Source organism: Saccostrea echinata, unplaced genomic scaffold (assembly GCF_033153115.1).
Source record: "Saccostrea echinata isolate AGI-Se365-2 ecotype Australia unplaced genomic scaffold, CSIRO_AGI_Sech_v1 ptg000007l, whole genome shotgun sequence".
Taxonomy (NCBI): domain Eukaryota; kingdom Metazoa; phylum Mollusca; class Bivalvia; order Ostreida; family Ostreidae; genus Saccostrea; species Saccostrea echinata.
This window is the reverse complement of record NW_026889756.1, coordinates 1,058,840-1,078,327: the sequence shown is the minus strand read 5'-3', so window position 1 is coordinate 1,078,327 and position 19,488 is coordinate 1,058,840. Positions and strand designations below refer to the sequence as shown.

The window sequence follows — 19,488 nt, the reverse complement described above, 5'->3', positions numbered from 1 at the left end:
GGCACTCCTTACAATTTCTTGTAGATTTCCATTCCATTAATTTATGGTTCCCAAGACAATTGAAACATAATTTGTTTCGTTTTGTATAGGCCATTCTTGCTGCAGCGCTTTTTTACTTTTTGTGCAGATTACAACTGAGTGTCCAGTTTCTTGAGAAAACCTTTTAATTCTTGTGAGAAATTGAATTCTTCTTTGGTTTCGAATTAGCAGATGGCCTAGCATTTGTCAAGAATATAGCTGTATTAAAAAAGCCATCCACCATCTCTGGTTATCTTCCAACTTCTTTTATGTTAAATTCATTTAATAGCGCATTGAGTAATTTTGTGCCCAGTTGGTTGATGTGTTCTCTCTCGCTAGGTTTTGTCGTACTTGTTCAAGATGACAGGGATGATTAATGAACCATATTGTGTTCTGCCTGGCCAACTTATTTCAGACCTGTACATAAGTTTACGTCTTATCATAGTAGCCACGGAGACTAAGTAAAGTGTTGTTTGAGCTGGAATATCAAACAAAGCTTGCAGCGCTCGCTCCGTGAAATGAAGGTCGTGTGTACGAATCACGACAGCGACTGACCTAAGTTGATAAAAAAAAAAAGGTAGTAAATGTTCGTTCGCCAAGCTCTCGGCACTTTGAAGTGAAAGTTGCAGGTCTTTAAAACCGAGGCCCTGCGTCACGGTAGGCGTTGGCACGATAAAGAAGCCCTACTGCTCAGTTGCCTTGAGTGTCGAGTAAGGTCTAAATTTGAAGCCCTTGACCGTTATATGGTGACGTCTCTATATAAGTGAAAAATTCTTGAACGGGACTTAAAACAGCATTCAATCAATTAATCATTCTAACAAAAGCTTGCATGTATGTTTGAATAATTTTATGGGTTTGACCATACTTTCCTTGCAATGTTGTAACAGCTTTGTTGTAGTTTTTGTTGCTTAATGATGATGAAGGGCTTCATTTTGTAGGAGCGATTTCAAGTACATATTTATTTTTTTTACATCTCTGAGTGTTGCGTTTGCGTGCATAGCAGACTCAAATGAATCCTAAATTGCTTGCCTTTCAAAACTATTAGGAATTGTCTATAGTTTCTTCAACCAAGACCCTCTTCTCTAGATGCCCCCAATCTGACACATTGCAAATGTTTAAGAAAGCCCTTGTACAGACGGAGTATGGACAAATAAATAAATGCTGATATTGATTATAAAGGCGTCTGTCCATTTGCCAATATAGTCTCCCTTTTATACCCGCCGACAAGTCGGTGCACTTAAAAGTTGGTTGTAATTTTGTATTGTATTTGTGTTTCTAAGTATGTCTTGGGTTATTACATTGATATTTAATCATTTATTAACAATTTAAACAAATACAAGATCATTTAGTTATTTTTTTTTATTTATTTATTTATTTATTTATTTTTTTTTTTTTTTTTTTTTTGCATATGGTTATTTTTGGTCTTCATTTCCTGTATTTGATTAAGTTCCGACATTTATAAAGGATTATTGCTGGAGTTGCTACAAAAATATATTTTCTCTTCCAAAATAATATCGAATTTTCTCCAACTAACTTAAAAGTCGGAAACGTAGAGATTTGGACTGAAATTTTATTCCCAAACATTGCATAAGTATTTTCCAAAAATAATGCTAGATGTTTGAATGGGCTTACTTAGCAATATTTGAGGCGCTTCCTCTTAGTCGGTACCTGATGTGTTCATCATCGCACAAACAGGTACTGATACTGGTTGCAGTTTAGTTACCCTTACAAAAATACTATTGTAACTATAGTTAACTTTAGTTTACTATATTTAACTATAGTGATAACGTTGAAACTATGAAAACTATAGTTAACCTATAGTGATAACTTTGACACTTTGATTTACTATAGTGATAATCTGAAACTTTGATTTACTATGGTTAGCTATTATTTACTATAGTATTTTTTTAGGATACTCTCCATGGCATCTTCAGGCTCCTTTGGAAGGACAACATCCTACATAGTATGGGTTTCCTCACTTTTTTTGGGGGGTGGGGGGGGGTGGGGGGTGGGGGGTGGGGGGGGTGGGGGCGCTGGAATTTTGTTCGTCTTTTGTTTTCCAGAGGAGATACAAGATACCAGATTTCTCCCGCGGCATTATTGCTTTATTTCCCGTCCTAACACGTGTACATCAGCTCCAATCCGTGACACTCAACAAATCCAATAATTTATGAAATATTAAAAAAAAACAAAAAAAAGTAAGAAATAAAATGTTAATGAGTAACATATACATCTTAAATATTGGTGACTATACAGGGTTACATTGATAAATGTCGCCTACTTTTCTTAGGTAGACTCCATAGGTCAGAACAAACCTCTGTACATTATCAGATTTATAAGTTTATTTCTGATGTTCATGTATATGAAAAAATTTTTGCAACCAAACACATGTTACAAACTGCTAGCAAATACCATCTCTTGGATGTGTTTGAAAACAATTGTGGCATTATATACAGCAAAAGGAATTTTCAAAAATGATCATCAAAATAATATGGTCAGCAGAGGAAAAACAATGACGTGTTGCTTTGTCTGGAGATCCTGATATGTCTTTTTTCAGTAAAATGCATAAACCCAAATATATTGAGGCAGATAGCTAGAGAGGATCCCTCAAAAAGATTGTTAATCAATTTTTTGATTCAGTTTTCATCGATGAAAACTGTTTCTAAATTTTGTAAATTTTGTAATAAGTTAACATATAACTATAATATGCACTTGAGTTTAAGTGCTTTACATTATTAGACGACAGAGAAACTATGTTTTAGGACATTTTAGATACACTTGATGTAAATGAGTATGTTTTGTTTGAAGATCAAGGTCCTGATTTACAGTTTTGATCATTAATGGGTTGTGTTTAAGGCACAGATTTTAAAAAAAAATATCGTTTACAAAATGAAAGCGTATGATAATCGTTGCCTCAACAGTATATAAAAAACAAAAGCCTTTTGCCATAGATTGTCGAAACCTGTAATGGTCTATTAGAAAATTGTACATATATAAATATGTTTTCTCAACTGTATTGTGTTGTTACATTAGTTAATGATTTGATCATACAAACTCTCCATTAATTTGGGGGAAATAAAGAATATCTTATCTTATAATGCGAGTTTTACAAGTTAAACAGCGATTCAAAATAAATACTTCTACTTACAATGTGATATTTATTGAATGAACATTAAAATTTAATGCAAAAACATTCACTGCTATCCGCTCCTCAGCCAGGAACGATAACTCAAAAAACTATTATTTAATCAAAACAGTATCAACAAGAAGCTTGAATTTGAATTTTTTCGTGAAACAATATTCATTCCATACATCTCTGTATGAGTCACAGTTCTTTGAAGTCATAGAAACGTTCTTGTGAAGAAATGAACTTTGTACCCTATAAAACACAAAAATAAATTCATTTCAGAGAAATCAATTTTCTTTAAACAAGCCTTAAATACCAATGGTTATTAGCATATTATGAAATTAGAAATAATCTGTGATGACTTGCAATGATAGCACAAGCTTTTCACACTGTGTACATGTATTTTATAACGACTGAAGTAAACTGAAGAACAAAAATACTATATAAGATTTAACAAACATGCAATTTTCTCCAAATACCTGGGTACCTTTTTTCCCTTAAATATATTAATTTTGTTAATCAATTTTCAATTAAAAAAATGCATAGCTGGTGCTTTTAGACGCATTTCCTGAAAACATATTTTAGATTTAAAAATTCTCCGTACATAAAACTACAATGACAAATTCTGAAGAAATACAATGGGTAAATACATATTACTTTGTGAATTTAGAGACAATTTTGGAAGCATTTTCAATAACCTAACTGATTTTCAGAACATGAGGATCGGACAACCTGAAATCACAATGTTCAAGCATTGTCACATTTCGTTATTTATAAGGTAAGGATAAACATATATTTTGAAGCCAATAGCCCGGGGACCGAGTAATAATAGTTTGACAAATACTATCTCTTATTATCCATAATTTTCATTTAGGATGGTACTTTAAAACATGTTTTACAAGGAATGCGGTTGCGAAAATGTCATATCAGGTTTCATCACAGAAAGTTATGAGAAATATGGAAAAAAAAATTACCTTTTACCTAAAATGGTATCCTGATTGATAAGAAAGCTAGCAAAGAAACATTGTCTTGGTATCAATAATCCAATACTGAAAGGCAGGGGAAAACATGATTGCAAAATTAATGTTATCACTTTAAAGTGTTTTGAAAAAATGATTACCGTTGAACTACTAATGGACTTTTGCGAGAAGCGCTGACTTTTACAATCGGCGACTTACTTTTACACTAGGACAATATACGGAGGCTCTTTTGCGATATAAATAATTAGTTTAACAATTAATTAAACTATAATTATGTGGTATTTCAAAGCATATACTCATTGTCTAGACCCACTCCCTTCCCACCTTGACCAACTCCTGCCATGTTTTCCTTTCGGAATGATTTTTTTCTTCCTTATTTGATCCCTTCAGATAATGAGATTGAAAGGAGATAATATCCCTCACGAATAAGGTATGTTGTGTTATTCTGCCTCCTATCATTCTTGAATGAGAAAAAAAAAACCGTCGAGTGTATAAGTCAGTGCTTCTCGCAAAAGTCCAATACTGATAAACTGAGAAAAGTACTGACATTTTTATGTTGTTCTTAAATTTTGCACATCTCTGACATGCAACAAATACGAGCGATTGCAGAAACTAATATATTTCTTTTGAGAAATCTGCTTCATTATGTTTACCGAGCACGGAGTTTTTATTATTATTGTTATTATTCCATTAAGAATTAGTGTTAAGTATGAAAACTAGCTTATAAACACATGAAACATTCTTTAAATTGTTCATTTGTCGCCCGCGTGGCGCAGTGGTTAGAGCCTCTGCTCTAGATACGCGGAGTAAGGAGTTGACCCTCACGTTGCGGGTTCGAATCCCACTGTGGGACGTGAAGACCGATCCTTCGGATGAGACAGTATAAACCAAGGTTTCATGTAGCCGTAAGTGATGGCATGAAAAAGATCCCTCCCTGCTCAATGTCCCTGAGTGCCGTATATAGGTCAAAAATTGCAGCTCTTTGTGGGCAAGTGGTGGCGTCACAATATGAGTGAAAAATTCTCGAGAGGGACGTTAAACAAGAAACAAACAAACAAACATAAAATGCTCATATAAAGATAATTTACTTAACTTTCATTTGAAAACTGAATCAATTCTAGCTGTCATAGTGTATCTGTACAGATATGCTACAAGGCAGTAATGGCGTTCCATAAGAGTCAAGCACTAGTTAATTGTCCCTGTACACTATATGTATCCACTAGAGTAAACACATTGAGTACACATCCTCACAATGGATTTGAAAATTAGTGTGGCAATCAAACAATGTGTTGCCGGGCTAGTTATTGCTTTTGTCTTTGGAGCAGCGTACATTTTCGAAGTTAAAATGAATGAACTTTATAAGGAAGTTAAGAAACGCGATGAAGAGTTAACGCTCATAAAGCAGAGAAATAAAGAGCTGGAAACGAAAGTAGAAAGTCTCGATAGGAAGCCATTAGCAGGTAAAAGGTATTTCTCTAAATACACAATGTTATATAGTGTGAACAAAAGTCAAAAGTAAACTTGATCCTTCGAGAGAGGTTTCATGAAATGATCATATTTTTTGTACCGGGGTATTGTAATTTCAATTAATCTTTTTTTTTCAAATGTGATAAGATGCAGGCATCCCCAGGTACATTTTAGTTTACTAAAACCACTATCCCCGAAATAGGCAGGTGTCACAATAGAGAATCAACGTTTTACATTAGAATGTGTTTATTCAAGTAAGATTATGCTATGACCCTTTGAGGCTAGGGTGGGCCACAATATCTGGGATTAGATTTATGTGTTTTTCAGAGGGACTCAGGTAAGCCTCTTGTCCCATGGTATATGCTTCCATTCGATTCTTCGTATAAAAAATAGAGAAAGTGGGATCGAGATTTCTTTGTTTTGCTTACAAGAAATATTTACTGTGTTTAATTGATATATTTAAGCATATCAAACTTATTCAATAAGTGTTTTAGTAGAAAAATAAACAAAAGAAAAAAACAAATATCCATTTAAAAAGAAAAAAAAATTCTTCTATTTGAACATAATTAAATCCTACTATAGTCTCTATGAAATATATTCCCTGTGGTTTTTTACGTTACTTTTACAGCAGAATTTAAAGTACATGTTCAGCATTTAGCATCCTTTCTATCTGTTTTATTTTTTTTCTGTACATTTATTCACATTTTCAGGACCAGTGTACACAAGATGGGGAAGAACAGATTGTCCTGAGACGTCGTTGCTAGTTTATAAAGGTACATTGTGTTAATTCTCCATGAGATAATGAAATTGTGAAGATATCGAACCGTAGTCATGCTCAAAAGTTCAAGATACAAAATAGGCTGTAAGCAGAGCAAACATGGACCTTTGAAAACTGCTGAGATCAGTTGCCATGGAGGGGTAAGAATGTCCCGTCGTGTGCCCTTTGGCATGATTGAGTAAATAGATAAATACGTAGTCAATTCAGTATGAAAATATTGGCCTTACAAATTGTATTAAACACATTAGTCAATATTCGATCTAACGACAGACTAAATTAAAAAAAAAAATGTAGTGTCCACGGAATTTTCAAAATGTTGACGTAAACCAAGATTGTTGATATCTTTGAATCATCAACTTATTTGTCAGTTGCCTACCTCGTTTTAGAAATTGTTCATACGAAGATCATACTCATGAGGGGATAGATATCAAAAGGAAAGAATATTATTTTTGCATCGCCTGCAGTGCAGGGCGAGTCTTAATGATCATTTTGTCGCGCATCTGCCTTTCTGTTCATTCTTTCGTCTCTCCATCTCTCACGCTTTATTTTGTGAGAACTATTTGAAGTTGAGATTTAATTTAACATAGTGACAATTCACGGCGAATTTTCTTACATATATCTGTTTAGAGTGTGCATTGCTTGTCATCATACACTTTGAAATTTAAAAAAAAAAAAAAAAGAAGAAGAAAACATTGCAGTCTACTTCATGTTTGATAAAATAAGCCTTTTTACACTTGAAAAATAGTTTGAAATGTTGAACTAAGCTACTGCTATATGTAATTCAAAAAAAAGTATTAAAAAAGGAAAGATAAGTTTATGCAATTAAATACTCAGGTTTAGTATAAATAGTTTTGGTTATCCTGGTAAGATAAGGATTCCCAAAGAATATCAAAGTCCAGTCTTTGCCTTCACTTCTCTGAACTACCGATATTTGACGTAAGTCATAATGGAATATAACGTCAAGTCAATTTTGAGCTGTTATGACATGTAGAGTGGAATAATATTTACACTTTACTTCAAACTGCATGTTAAATACTAGTGTGTTATTGCAAAACTCACGTATCTTAATTGTATTAATAAATCTTATATATCCGAATATTTTAAAATACTTCAGTTAATTGTCTCCTACTGATGAAACCGCAGGAGACTCTACCTCTCGTCCACATCTGTCCATCTCTGTCTCTCCAGCTGTCTTTCCCTCTGTCAGTCTGTCTATCTGCCCAACTTAGTGTTCCGCACTTTTTATAAAAAGCTTGCAGATAATGAATATGTGAGTCCACCTTAACCCTTTTAATATTTAAGGGGGAACCAGATTATACTTGCTGGTAGGGGACTAGTATTGCTTATGAAATATTCTCAGAATGAATGGCACCCTTAATTGAATTCAGCGTGTACAAAATGTTTACCAAACGTATACTTTTGAAATATAGTCTTTTATACCCATTGATAGAAGTAAAATTTATGTAGTATTTATCAACGAGTCTGGTGATTTATGAGGATGTATTTAGATAGTTAAAAAAATCTTTAAGAGTATTTTGTTTTCAAAATGTATCTTTCTTGCGGAAAATATGTGATGGTTTCGCTTTAATGCAGATTACGATATAGAATAACCTGACTAAATGAATTGAATTTTTACTCCTACTGACAGAATAATACAGCCTATCTCAAGTCATTCGAATTCACAAAGATACGATGAGTTTATTTATTTAACAGAAACTAAATAATGATAGAGTTTATCGGCTGTGTTGTAGCGGTTTAAATAAATAAATGATCGCCACTTGACCAACGAAGTCATGTGATAAAGTAACAAAAGTGCTAAGGAAACCCTCTACATAAATTGGCTGTGATTAAGTACATAACTTACAGATTTGAATCAAAACTGACCTCGCAATGCAAAATTATTTTCAAAATTATTTTAAATCTTCGGGAAGCCTTAACATTGTCGGATAGATAAATTAATCCTTGTAGTCTAAAAGATGAATGCTGACCTTCTTGCACTTAACAACAAATAAATTATCATGAATATACCATATTAAAAATATTTGCATGAATATTCTTGCTATAACTTCTATTTTGTATATGAAACAAAATCATTGGGTAAGATTTTATTTTTTTCAACTTACTGAAATTTTGAAAAACAGTATTTTTTTTTCAATAGTTGTTGTGAATATAAACCTTGTGTTGTTTTTCTTATATCACCGAATGGCTTTAATACTCGGAAGAGTTAATGTTAAATATTTTAAAATCTAATTCATATGAAAGGTACACTAAGTAAAGGTACATGTACAGTGGCGGATCCAGAAGTTCATGTGGGGGGGTTTTGAGGCCCGTAGGGCCGAAGGGGGAGGGCATGGGAGGGGGTGTCCCCCTCCCATAGGTGGGGGTTCGGGGGGCCTCCCCCGAGAAATTTTCTTGAAAAATGACTCTAAATGGTGCATTTTCCAGCATTTTAGATTGAATTACTTAGTTTTTTGCCACTTGTTTTTCAAGATTGACCTACCCAAATTTTCAAGAATTTGAACAGAAAATTGAAATTTTGGGGATTTATTTTTAACTTCCATGTAAACATGAAAAAATGAGACTTTAAAAAAAAAAAAATAAAAGTAAAATCTGATAAAATAAAATTACCATTTGATATATAATATCCAATTCTTCATTTTAAAATGCATGTCTAATGTGTCGCATGTGAAGCTCTGACTACCAAAATACAACTGCATGATGTGCATTTTCCCAACACTTAGAAAATTTGGATTCTGTGTAGAAACCATAATAATTACTCTTTTCAACTACTTGATTATACTGTTCATATAATTTGCAATATAAACAAATAATGATATTTCATATTGAGGAATAAATATAAATTATTTTGGGAAAATGTTGGAATTATTGTTTATTCATTGAAGGGGGGGGGGATTATAATTTCTAACATAAATGCACTTTTTAATTCTATTTTTTTAATCCACTTAATAGCCCCGTGTTTGAAAAAAAGGTCTTGAAAAACAATCAATAAAAAAGTGGCCCATTCTCGTTTGGATAGGATCTCTACTTTATACATATCAGTTTTATCACAATTCATTATAACAAAGTTGTAACCAATAGTTGGGTTTTATCAAACATCATTGAACTGTAATTTAAAAAAAAAAAAAACAATTGCATTTTTGCTTTTTAAAATTGGATTGTAACTTCCATCTACAACGGTACACTTTCAATGTGCTTTTTGGTACAGGTCACAACGTAAACAACTGGTAAACCATTATTACTCGAGGGGTCTACTTTCCCAGTAATCATGAAAATATTGTATCAGGGACGTTTATACTATAGTATATACGTCCCTGATTGTATTAATTAATTTTTTTTTATCTAAATAATAATAATTATCACAGTTTATTCACGTAGTTCAATAAAGTAATATTCAATTATCGAAGAAAGAAAATTCTTGAAAGAATATTACTTTAGCAATGCCAAAACAATACCGTAATTTGGTTGTTAGTGTATGACCTTGTGTCATCACAGCTGCACGGACTATCATGAACTCTGTACTGTTGATTACATGTACCTGTGTATTGTGTGCGGTCAAGCGGAAAGGGATTTCTTCGTGTAAAACAATGGGCTTGGATCATGTGGATAGAGTCTCATTTATGAAAGATATTGTTAAAATGACACTTGCAAAAATTTTTTTTCGATTGGGCGGGGGGTTTTCCCGAACCCCCCCCCCCAAACCCCCCTGAATCCGCCCCTGATGTATACCGTGTAAAGAAAACACAAAATCCCTCTAGGATTATATAATACCCTAACAATGTATTGTTTTTGAGAAGTGCTAAAAAAAAAGTGCTCGTCTCTATCTCCTGGTAGTGTTTATGACCCATTAACTGAGCTGGTCAAGCTGGAGCTGACCATGGCAACTTCTTATAACGAAAAGGAATAGATGACATAAGAGCTATTTTTAAGTACAGTTAGACTTCCGAACTCCTTATACTTGTCAGTGTATTGAATATGTTTCAAAATGGACAAAATCAAAAGATTTTTGCTGGGAAAGAAACAAAAAAATGGGCAGGGGTCGGAGGTAAGGAACCCAAAAGTCTCTGTAGGTTGACACTGCTAATAGCAAAAAAAATGCGTATTGTACAAGATATTTTTTTGTTATTGCTAATTGAGATAATTGAATAGGTAATTTGTTTTGATGAAAAATGTTAAATAAGGCCTTAAGTCCCTAAAGTTCTAAATTACAATAAAATAAATCCCAAAACTGTTTTTTTATCAACGACAGAAGTATCGAATTAAAATAGAAAAGTTTGGGGTATGAAGCGGGGCTATCTCTTTCCAAAACTAATTTATATGTCTAACCATGTTATGAAAAAATTTTGACCAAAAAAATTAGAAATAGCACTAATTTATTATCACAATAGAAAATCAAAAATATGAGGTAAATATAAAAATAAAATTTAGTGCCAAACATATTAAAATTATATCAGAAAACTATTTTTTAAGTCAGAATATCAGGTTGTTAGTCTATGCTTGTAAAAACATGTAGTCATCAGCAAGAGTTATCTTTCTTTATTTTATTCTATTTGTAAAAAAAAAAACATCAAATAAAAAATAGAAAAAAATAATAAAAGTACTTTACATTATTCACCGTAATTATACTATATAATTAACTCTTTCAGTTCGTATAAAGAAAATAGAAATATTTCAATTTGTAACAGGAACATAAACTGGATGCATTTTTTAAGAATACTATCAATAATTATCAAATATATTATAGGTACAAAAAATGCAGGGCAATGTTAAAACTTTCTGCTTAAGGGTGTGATTGTCAAGTGGGAATATTATGGTGAATCAAGTTAATGGCTTAAAAAAATAACACCTGATAAAACGAATGTTCGGATATTTTTGAATTTATGTGCTTCGGAAGTTATCTCTCTTATCAGAGGGACATAACACCTTAAGCTTTTTGTAGGACATTGAAATTTTGAAATCGTCTCTGAATAAAATATCTGCATACATCAAACCAAAAAGTAATGGTGATTGTAATTCATTACTTTACAAAACTACATGTAATTTACTAAAGTAATGAGGATGTAATGCATTACTTTAAGAAAATAGAGTGATGTTAATTTGATGCCCAGATTTTAGACGTAATGGTAGTGTAATGTATAACTTTACAATCTAATTAATTACACTTTTAATATTTGATTTTTTTGTCAACAGGTTACGCTGCTGGCTCTCATTATTCACATAAAGGTGCAGCTTCAAACTATATCTGCCTCCCAGAGGATCCACAGTGGGGAAATTGAGCAGCAACTGTGCATCTGGCTTTTGCTTTTGGAACTGAATACGAGAGCAACCTCTTCGGAGAAAATGCACATCAACAAGACGTTCCTTGCAGTGTTTGCCAGGCTAAAACTGGCACCAACTCTATCATGATTCCTGGGAGAATGTCTTGTTATGACGGATGGACTTTGCAGTATAAGGGATACTTAGGAGCTGGATTCCATGACCACGCTGCTGCTACAGAATATATATGTGTAGATGAAAATATACAGTCAGTCCCAGGTGGGTTTGAAGATAAGAATGGAAAGCTAATTTACCCAGTAGTCGCACGATGCGGTGCATTAAGGTGCAGTCCCTACATAGAGAACAAACCACTTACGTGTGTTGTGTGTTCAAAATAACTTGACAACTTACAACTTACTTATTACAATGCCATAGTGTTTATCTTGTGGATACCGCCATGATTTATATATTTTTGTTTACATTTGTAATGTTTCCTGTTTTCTTTATATGTTTTTAATTGTGATTGCCCTAAATCTTTAATTACTGCAACGGAAAGAAACTTTTTGGAGATGAAACTTCTCTGCAGATATAAGAGGTGGATAATTCAAAAACAAAAAAGAACATAACGCTTATAGTTAAAAGAAAGTGATTCATATCAAACTCATGAAGCCGTCACAGACGCTAGTAGTCAGGTAGAGCGCCCACTCCGTGATCAGAAGGTCGTGTGTTCGAATCACGGCCGTGACTGACCTAAGTCGATAAAAAAATAAGGTAGCAACTGTTCCTTCGCCAAGCGCTCAGCACTTTGAAGTGAAACTTGTGGGTCCTTCTAATGAGACCTTAAAATCCGAGGTTCCTTGTCATTGTAGGTGTTGGCATGATAAAGAACCCCAACTTCTCAATGGCCCTGAGTGCCGAGTAAAGGTCTAAATTTGAAGCCCTTTACCGGTATTTGATGATGTCTCTATATGAGTGAAAACAACACATAATCAATCAATCAATCAATCAATCAAACCTTTCTGTAATAGACGCAGAGGACTCGAAGATAGAAAATGAGGGTAGGATTTGCGGCTTATTACTACTACGTACGAGCGGTTCTCTTCTTGGACTGATGCGATATAATTAATACTTAGTGATTGATGATTACAAAATTTATAAAGAACATAAAACAACAAAAGTTAAAAAAAGTGTTGAAAATTTTAGTTTGATGCGTTGTTAATTTGCCAAATTATCATTGAATAAAAAAGACATTATATGATCATCCGGTGCTGACACCGTTTAGTTTTACGACGTATTATTTCTCAATGCCCGTTCGAATTCCCTCTTCCTCAATACACTTATCTTAATGAGATTCCGAGGAGTTAAAGAGGCCCAATCTACTTGATCTGCGCATACGTTTTCACGCAGCGTTATTTCAAACGCGGCACAGTATCCTTGATTGCTGTCACAATTGAATACAATAACGACACAATTAAAATGACGTCAAATAGCGCTAAAATATGTCGCTTTTTTTGCATACTGATAGGTATGGACTGTCCATGTTGAAAACTCACTAATTCTGGCATTTCTATTAATTCTTGTGTTTTAATAAATAAATGTTATGATTAATAAGCAACTTTGTTACATTTATTTTCATTCAATCCACATTTAATTTAATTTATTTTGAGATATTGTCAATTTCTAAGTAGAGATTTATCAGTCTTATCTTATCTTGTTTTAATTTTTGAGTTTAACAACAACTGCAACCAAATGAAAACACATGGAATCTATCTCCTTGAAAATGTTTATTCACCAGTTTTGTTGATGACTTAAATATGCATGTATGCAATAGATTGATTTAAAAAAAATATATGAATCATTTAAATACATCCCTCCAAATTTTACTTTCCAATGTAATATATGATATCACATGTACTAAATTTCTAAATTTTGTCGCCTTTTTTACCCCCTCCCCCTCTTTTCCACGTAAAACAACGTTGTGTGTTAAACAAAATTAAGGATGGAGAGAACATTCTTTCATAATGTAAGAAGTATTTAATTTTGAGAACTTATATAGTATAAAATTCATTTATTGATGTTATGTAAACCCACTGCGACATATGAAATAACTTATTAGATTTTAGATCATATTTTAATTTTGATTATATTTTAGATTGTGTTTTGCTATGCCCCCTTTTCACTGCAAGAAAAGCTACCCCCAATTTTCTTTTCATTTTTTAAATGAGGAATGAATGTTGCATAATATACGTGAAAAGCAAAACATATTAGCAAAATAATCTAATTCTCAGTGAATTCCATCCGAGATAAAAGAGGTATCATCAGCATATTGCGAAAGTTTGTACCCTTCACCCTCAATTGTTATACCTTGAATATCTTGATGATTTCGAATTAAGATTCCAAGAATTTCAGCACATAGCAAAAACAGATATGGTGAGATTGGATCGCCTTGTCTACAGCCTCTTCGGCGGAAAAGATAGTCTGAAGAAAATCCATTTTGTGTAATAGATTATTTAATACCATTATAGAAGGTTCTAATCCAATTTTTAAAAGAAGGTCCAAAATTTAAAAGAGTCAAGAGTTTGATAAATAAAATTCCATGAAATTGTATCGAATGCTTTTTCAAAGTCAATTAACATCAATAAGCCAAGTATTTGATTATATTCTGTATAATGCATTATAATTATCATATCTCAGTCTAATATTCTCCCCGATAAATCTACCTTTAATAAATCCAGTTTGGTCTCTGTTTATCAATTTGCCCAATTTAGTTTTCATTCGTTCAGCAATGCATCCTGATGCTATTTTATTAACCACATTCAAAAGACTAATGGATCACCCATTTTTTTTTTAGAAATTGTTTTTCCTTTTCTGCTTTTGGAATACATGTAATGATTCCCAATTCATTTGAATCTGAGAATCGAAGTAAATCATTTGAATTATTTATTGCTCTTGTAATAAAGGAGCCAATATCTTTCCAGAAAATTTGAAACATTCACACGTAAATCTATCCTGTCTTGGGCTTTTTTCTTTTATTTTAAGAAATAAAAAACTTCAAAATTTGCCCGCATCTATATCACTTTGGGCTTATTCATGCAATTTTTGCTTACAAAGAACCGGAAGAACAGGAAAGTTTTGCGAAACTTGGATGAATTAGGCTCGGTCTAATGTTGAAACATGCCCAATATTGTGCGCTAAGTTTTGGCAAGTAATTGGTAAAGCGACTTACCGTTTACTTAAGCTCGATTTCCTAACCTCTTATGTCCACAGAATATTTTTTTCTTTCAAATCAATGGTGATGGACAATTCAATCAACCAATTACTAGTAATTAGTTATCAGTTGTTAAATCCCTGCATTTCTCACAAAAATCTCGCAATTTTAGTAGCATTTCACTTTGAGTCCTATCAGCTACTTCTTCATCAGTCTTCATTACGTCAAAACACAAGTGACGCACGTCATGAATATTTATGAGATTACGTCAAAAACTGATCATGTGACCACATTCCTAAACAACGCAAAATGGAGTTTTATCTACTAAACAAGTACGTTATTTTACGAAACCTTTTAATTCTCATTTAAAAAACTGTGTTTAAAACCAGTTTTTTAAACCCAATTTTTCACAAGGAACACGATTTTTGACTCAATTTTGCGATTTGTGCCCTTTTTATCGATTTTGTCGATCGCTCACGCAATCGTATTATATTGTACACCGCCTTCGGCGGCACGTATTTTAGCGCCATATTTATAGGGACCGGTATACTTGAAGTGTTCCTTTTTTGGCTCTACATTTCCTTTTTCTTGTATGAGTTTTCGTAAAAAGCTTTTGTTTCGTTTAAAATGTCAATTTGGGAAGAAACAATTGATCAATTGTCCTATTTCTATCTTAGGTATTTGTTTACTCAGATAGCTTCTTGATTCTAAAATTACAAAATATTGAGTGGGTTTTTCTCCTTCCTCAATCCATGTGACCTTTGACCATATGCATTGACCTTTGAATCTTATATTCTTTATTTCTTCTACTTCCCTTTGTTTTTCTTCGAGTTCATTAATTGACTGATCTGTTAAATTCTGTTCTAATTCTAATATTTCTTTTTCCAATTGTTGCTCTCTTTCAATATTTTTTTTATATACGTTGAAAATGAAATTGACTTATCTCTTATTTCCATTTATAAGATATCAAGAAAGAGTTGATCACTAATGGTAAATTGAATAGCATCCTTCTCAAGGTAACTGATTTTTATCCATATTGTATACTGGGCAGAAATATGGGATTTTGACCTCCTCAATCTTACATTTTATCATCAATTCTCTGTAAGGACCAAAATTTTACTGTAGGGCTGTGGCACACACCATGAGCGATTTTCATGAAACTTTTTCAGGTGATTAATGCCCATACATTATGACATAATCAACATTCAAAATTAAGGTTACTACCTTGGTTGCCATGGTAACGGGCTAATATAGATTTTTGCCCCAATTACTCTCAATTCAAGCATAAAAATGCTATATACTTGATTTCATGTGGTTTAATCATCTTTATTATTTTGGGATAATTCATATATTATATGAATAGAACAGAGGAAGCATTATATAACACAATTAAAAAAAAATTCTACAAGTCACTGCAATTTCTTCTATTGATGGCTCAAAGATAACCAAATTCTTACATTTTGAAAATGGTCATTTTTTCCCTATATTTCAAGAAGTCTCTCAAGAAATGCAGGCGATTAAAAAAAAATCACCTGAAATTTTAAAAACACCATAATAATATTAGTTAACTTTTATGAAAAGTAGAGTGGGGACTTATTTCGTTTTAGGTATTTTTAACTTCGAAAATTGGCATTTTGCCAAATAATATTTTGTTCAAAATGTTACTAGACACTGGTTGTTTTATAAAATTTCTTTTCCAAACATTTTTCTCACTAATAAAAAAGACAAACCGAATGATTAATAAATATTATTAAAGATAATAAATAAGATAAACAAAATTAATTGAATTATTATTGTTTCTCTAGGATCCTTTACAAAGGGCAGATAACTCAAACTGTAAAGAAAATTAGCAATTCAACTTTTCATTGGAACTTATTTCAGTAAACAACATTTTCAAATACTAGATAAAATATGGAAAAAGATAATGGATAAAAACTCTAATGATACTTTTTCAACCAAAAAATAATAAATTATTACTTTTTCATATCTAGGTACATGTACATGTAGGTAGATATTAATTTAGCAGGTTTGAAATTTGATAAGCTAATGTTAATTTCCTCCATCTAAATTTTGCTTGTTCCCAGATGCATATCTTTATATATTAATTTTATTTTGTTAAAGAAATTTAGAATTATTTACACTGACCATAAATTACATAAATTAACACCCCATTAAAAATAAAACCATCAATATATTAAAGTCTTACAATCAGTAAACATACACATATTCATGTATATATGTATAATTTTATCGCTACTTTGAAAAACATTTTTTTCAAATTATTAATCAAGCAAGAATCTACATCTAAACATTATCCAAAATGTGTATTTAGAGATAAACAAAATGTAGAAAATAACTGTTATATAACAATTTTGTAGACAGTAGAAACAGCTAGGCTTGATGTTTCCATGATTTCTCTTTACATCAGAGGTTGACCATTATGTGGTGTTGTGTCTGACCAGTCAAGAAGAATTTTAAATGCAAGGGTTTGAAAAGTGATACTTGAAATAATCATCTTCATCTTTTCCCCTGGAATAAAAAACATACATGTATTCTTTAATTAAAAATCAATTTTTTAATATCTACATTTTTCATGCGATAACAAATACAAGTATATAAACATATCTATTTTTTTTTAAATGTATATAATTCTAAGCCAGTAGTTAATATTTACACCTTGAAATAAATTGCCTCAAAATCCCTGCATGTGTACTTAAAAAAGCAGGCTTCATATCACAGGTGCTTGGTGACAGGACCCCCTCCCCCCTCCCCTGCGTTCCGTATCCCAAGGGTTCTCCCCGACTTTTTTATATAAAATATTTTTCTATGACACATTCACAAAGTATTACAATTTAAAAATTCAAAATATAATCTAAAACTAATCTTTTATAAAAAAAAAAAATCATACTCTCTGATACTAAAAGAGAACTTTTAGTATCAGAGAGTATGAATTTTTATAAAAGGTTAGTTTTATGTTATATTTTGGATTTTTCAATTGTACGGTATTACTTTGTGAATGTTTCATAGAAAAACATTTTATATAAAAAAAAATCCTGAAAAATAATGGAGCGCTCAAACAAAAGAGTGACGTCACAGGTGGATTTTACAGGGAAATAATGGAGCGACTATTAGTATATTCGGGGGATATATCATACATGTACTTAAAATAAGTCAACAGTAACATATATATATATCTTACTCATTCCATATGCTTCGATTTTTTGGCAAGTGACAATATAGCTAAAATTTTAGTCAAACTTATAATCTATAAAGAGTAGTTAAAAATTATAAAAAGCGATTTTATATCCAAATATCTCGGCTGAACCAACGGTAAATATTTATAAATGTCTCTTGCACCTGTGCTCAATGGAAAATTTCAAGGGGATGTTGGGGAGGATGTCCGCAACCACCTCTACACCCCCACCCCCTCACACAAACGTACACACACTAAAAATTTTTATAATACATCTTAATTTTGCTTGTATAAGGACTCTATAAATAAAGTGTGAACAAAAGCATGCATGGCTTTAGATATTTTAATTGAGAAACTTACGAATTTCACCGAGTATACGGGAGCATTTTTCCTGGTGGGAGTAGGTATCTAGAATTTCTTTTTAATATTAATATAAAAGGGGATCATTATCCAATATCATATAAAATCGCTGGGGATTTATAAACATTTTAATAGAAATCTATTAGCTAAGGGACCGGTATAAATGATAAGAATTCTACCCCCCCCCCCCCCCCCGTTTTAGTCAACCCATTTTCGTTAGTTCTTGATCATACACAAATCAATATCAATTGATAAAAGGGTTCAATACAAATTTATGTCGTGGGCAGGTGGGGTATCTCAAATAAATGGATTATCTACAGTATATTTACAGGTTCATCAAGTACTAACAAACATAGTATTACATGTACATCAAGTACTGCTATATCAATGCTGCCTGGTAGGGAATTGTTGTTTGTTCTTTTACAGTGAACCTGAATTATATGACTTTTTTCTAGGCTAATTTTTTTATGTGTTTCCGTTAAGTCGACCATCTCTAATTTTTACCCACCACCCCTACTACTTTTTAGGCCAACTGTACAATATTTTACCAAAAAAAAAAAAAAAATTATATTGCCATGTGTATATTTTTCATTACATACAAACTTACATCTTCTATAACATTCTCCTCCTTTTGATAAACTTCGTAGTTATGATTTGCCAAAGTAAGTTGTTTTCTGAAGCAAGCACAAATTCCTATAATGCAAATATATCAATTAGATACATGTATATATATCTGGAATGTCCTGATAACATGGTGACCTTTGAATATAGACCAATTAACAACTAATTAAGTCTATTAAATAAAAAAGAATATTTAATTTAAACATTAGGCCTATGTCAATTTATTTGAAAAAGCTTCTTACATGTAGTTTTTATACAAAATGAAAATTTGAAAACATTAAAATTTATACCTGTGCCTAGGGTTGTCTAACCATTCCCACTGACTGCCGTATCTTCTGCTTGTTGTTTTCCTCCAATTGCATCTTGCATTTTTCTCATGGGTTTTAGAGTACATGGAATCCCACATGATGGGAATGCAAGTCAGACTTCATAAATTTTGTTTCAATATTTTGCAAAGTGAAT

The 19,488-nt window shown here is 32.2% G+C and overlaps 1 pseudogene; it reads left to right on the top strand.

Moving 5' to 3' along the window:
- Positions 1-5,356: 5,356 nt before the first annotated feature.
- LOC133180820 (short-chain collagen C4-like) lies at positions 5,357-13,255 on the top strand (annotated as a pseudogene).
- The last annotated feature ends 6,233 nt before the right edge of the window (positions 13,256-19,488 follow it).